The sequence below is a fragment of the Rissa tridactyla genome, chromosome 19, assembly GCF_028500815.1.
Source record: "Rissa tridactyla isolate bRisTri1 chromosome 19, bRisTri1.patW.cur.20221130, whole genome shotgun sequence".
Taxonomy (NCBI): domain Eukaryota; kingdom Metazoa; phylum Chordata; class Aves; order Charadriiformes; family Laridae; genus Rissa; species Rissa tridactyla.
In genome coordinates this window covers 1,850,525-1,854,265 of record NC_071484.1, presented here as the reverse complement: position 1 = coordinate 1,854,265, position 3,741 = coordinate 1,850,525, and positions in this window count along the sequence as shown.

The following is a 3,741-nucleotide window of genomic DNA, read 5'->3' as shown; positions in this document are numbered from 1 at the left end:
AAGAGAAGCAGCAAGGCCAGCGGCTCTGGAGCAACCAGGAACGTATTGCACAGCTCCAAGGGGCAAGGCACAAAAGACAACTGGGTCCAGTGACTCCTACCCCCTCCTTCCTCTGGGAATGAGGAAGGGTCGTCTTTTGCACCCAACCTAATCCTCTCCAAAAAGCCACCTTTTTTCCTGAGCAGACTGAAAGAGTTGCCACAGAAGGAAGGAGGACTCAGAGGCCCAGGCTTGGATGCCGCAAAACTTTAATGAGTCTAAAGAAGAAAAGGAGGCGGCTCGCAGGGAGCACGAGGGGCAGCCACGAAGATGCAGTGGAGCTCCTGCAGGGTATGTCTGCCTGCCTTGAAGAGGGAGGGAGACCAACAAGTCCCCGCTAGGCTGGCATTGGAAAAAGGTGACAGAAAAGGAAAGAGAGAGGGGAGAGAGTGGAAGAAGGAAAAGTAGGCATAGGTCAGCTTATACACAGCGCAGGCTGCACACCTCCAGCCACCCTTTGCAGGGGAAGCCAGGGATGAAGAGCTATTCTAAATACAAAGATCCAGTGCTCTATCTCGTGTCCGGCAGCATGTTCTGAGGTCTTGGGAGGTCCTTGCCCAAGGCCGTTGCCAGCAGCTTTAGCAGGGCTGACATCTGTTGCCACAGTAGCAGCTGGTAATGCAGGAGAGGTCACAGCAGCCAGAGTTGATGGGCACTCCGTTACAGCTGAGGATGCTGCCAACGGCAGCGGAGGTGGAGGATCCCACAATGGTGTTCTGCGGGAAGGAGCTGAGGATGGGTCCAGGCAGGGTCACCACCACAGCAGGGGGCTCGATGACAACGGTGGAGTTCTGGCACTGCCTGACACAGGGCTCATTGCAGCTGTTGGCCATCGGGGTCGGGCAGCAGGGCTGGCAGGGCTGGCAGGGCGTGCGGCAGGGCTGGCAGGGCGGGCAGCAGGGCCTGCATGGCTCACACTTCTCGGAGCAGGACATGTCTCTGGGTCAGAGGTGCACCTGGGAGAGAGGTCAGGAAGGAAGCAGAGCACAGGGACAGTTGAGGAACAGCCTGCAACGCCACCAAAAGGAAGCCAAGCCACCTGGTGGGTGGGGAGGTGAAGGCTGTGCAGGGAGGAACAAGGGATCCTTTGCCCGAGCCCAGCAGCCAGGCCCAGTGGTCCTTCTGCCTAGCCTGCAGCAAAGAGCCACCTCAGCCCAGCCTCAGCCTTTCTCCATGACAGACCATCTCTCCTCTGCCCTCTCCCACGACCAAGATCTCAGACCAGTAACATAAGACCAAGGAGCAGGTATGAGCTTGTAGGCCAGACCTTGTCCTAGAGGAGGTGGCGGTGAAAGGGGGCTCCAATTCACCTGATTGCCAAAGAGAAGGAGGTGGCAGAAGCGCTTGAGAGAGCGACGAGTTAGGCTGGCTTTTATACTGGCCTCACATGGCCTCAGGGCCCAAAGGCAGCCGCTGCATAAGTAACAATTTCCTTCCATGCTCCTCGTGAACGGAAACACCCCAGGTAATGACGTGGCATGTGCTGCCCTTTCCTTCTACGCCGTCTTTGTATTTCCTGGTTATGACGTGCCCATTTCCTCACGGATGCTTCTTTTGAGTGCTGGGATGAGAGGCCCCATGATTTCTGGGGCAAGGATGCATCAGCGTAGGCAGACGACACAAAGTACCTGAGGGGTCCAGTGGAGGCAGGTGATGTCAGCCTGGGGCACTCTGGTGGGTTTTTAATGATCCCGCTGACAGGAAGGGCCCAGGTGCTCACAGCCCTGCAATCCTTGACTTGTCCCCCAAGGCGTCCTGTGAGTATGTGCCCTGTCCTCCTCTTCCCTTCCCTCCTGCCTCACTCCAACGATCAGTGGCTGTTGCCTTCCAAGGCAAGAGGGCTGCACTTCAGGCTTTCAGCTGTCGTTCACCTTCAGCTGCCCTCAGGAAGAAGTTACCAGCCTCTTTGGCCTCTACCTCTCTCTGGACAGTCCCTGAGACTCCTCCAGAAACGCTGCCCCTGCATCTGTCCTGCTTGGAGTGCCTTAATTCTGCTCTGGCAGGGAGGTCCCCAGCAGGTTCTCAGTCACATCCCTTGCTATTATCTCTGCCCCCATGTGCTCATCTGCAATAACGCGTGTGGGAGCGTGATTGTGTATCAGTCTGTGGGGTTACCTGCATGCACATCCATGGGCTTGTGTGCTTGTGTGTGCACACGCTTGTGTGCCTCCGGTGAGACCATGTTTCTGTGTACATGTCTATTTTTTTTTTTCAACGGTGTGAGTACTTGTGTCTGTGTCCACATGTGTCTGTGTCCTTGCGCACGATTGCTTGTGTCTGTGCATCTGTGCATATCTGTGTGCCATCCCTCTACAACAGTGCCAGGCACTGACACAGCCTCAGCCCCTCGTTGTCTGAGGGGACGCAGACAGGGCCACAGCACTCAAGTCTCACCGAGGAGAACGTCAAACCCTGGACAAAACTCTTCCTGCTGCCCCCAGGCAGCCGTGAGAGGGTGAGCTGCTTCCCGGCGTCCCTTCTCCTGAGCCATGTTAAAGCTTTGAATTTGCAGGGTTCTGTTGGTCTGCGGTGATGGGGTAGCCCTCTCCCCCAGCTGACCATTGTCGAGAGCCAGGAGCAATGGGAAAAGGGATGAGAGCCTGGGGAGGCTGGGAGAAGGAAGGTGCCATCGAGGCTGTAGCCAATGGCATCAGCAAACAGCCCCAATAGTGGAAGGGCCAAGGATGCTCACTGCCAGCAGCACTATAGGAATTCAGCCAAGGCGTAAGCTCCCCCTCCAAGCCTCAACTGAGGGACTGCCTGGAAACAATGGTTGCCTGCCTTTTGACCTTGGTTGCGACGCAGGAGACCTGGCTTCTCCATGGCCTGGGGGACGAGAGGGGAAATCCAGCATCAGTGGGCATCACCACACAGGGGAAACCACCCACAGGTTCTGCTCTGAAAAAGTTTCCCTTAAAAGTAAGTATCCTCGCAAAATCGTTTGGCATTTGACGAATGAAGCCGTTCATCTGCAGAAGCTGCAGCTGCATGCTCTGACTCCTCCAGTGTGATTCCTTCCAAGTCCCGTTGACTCCTGTTGTCAGTGCTTTCAGGCACCACTACCTGCATTTGTTGTAACCTGTCCTTAAGCCTGTTGCTGCAGATTATGTCAGTATTTGAGGTTTGTTGGCGGAAAGATTCCCCGTGAAAAAAAGGCTCCGGTGTCCCAGACAGGGTGAGGAGATGGAGATGCCCTGGCACCGATGCATCACCCCGTGCCACTGCTTGCAGGTCTCAGAGAAGAAGAAGAAGTGAGGCCTTGGTCTCTCGGCACGGTGAGAAGGTGCCCTCTGCCCGAATGATGAGTACGGACAGTGCCACTGCCCAGAACCAGAGGCAGGAGGAGAGCGAGGGGAGCATTGCCCGAGCCCTTATTTCAAGCCCAGTGGTCCCTTCAGGAGCTCTTCCTCTGCAGCTAGGAGATGGTGATTGCCTGAGGGTGACAAGTGTTTAAATCATGTGGACCTCACACGGTCCACGGGGCACTGTGGGGCTAAGCAGTTATTTTGAGACCAGCAGTGCCTTCATGAGTTCCTTTTCTGCACCCAGGAGACCTTGGATACCTGAGGGATGCCAAGATTTAGAGCATTACCCAGGGCTGAAGGCTGAGATCTAAAAAGAGATTTTTAAGTCTGGCTGAAAAGCATATTGAAATGTTGACGCCAATAGTGAAGCCACAAGTCGTTTGCACATACTCGGGGA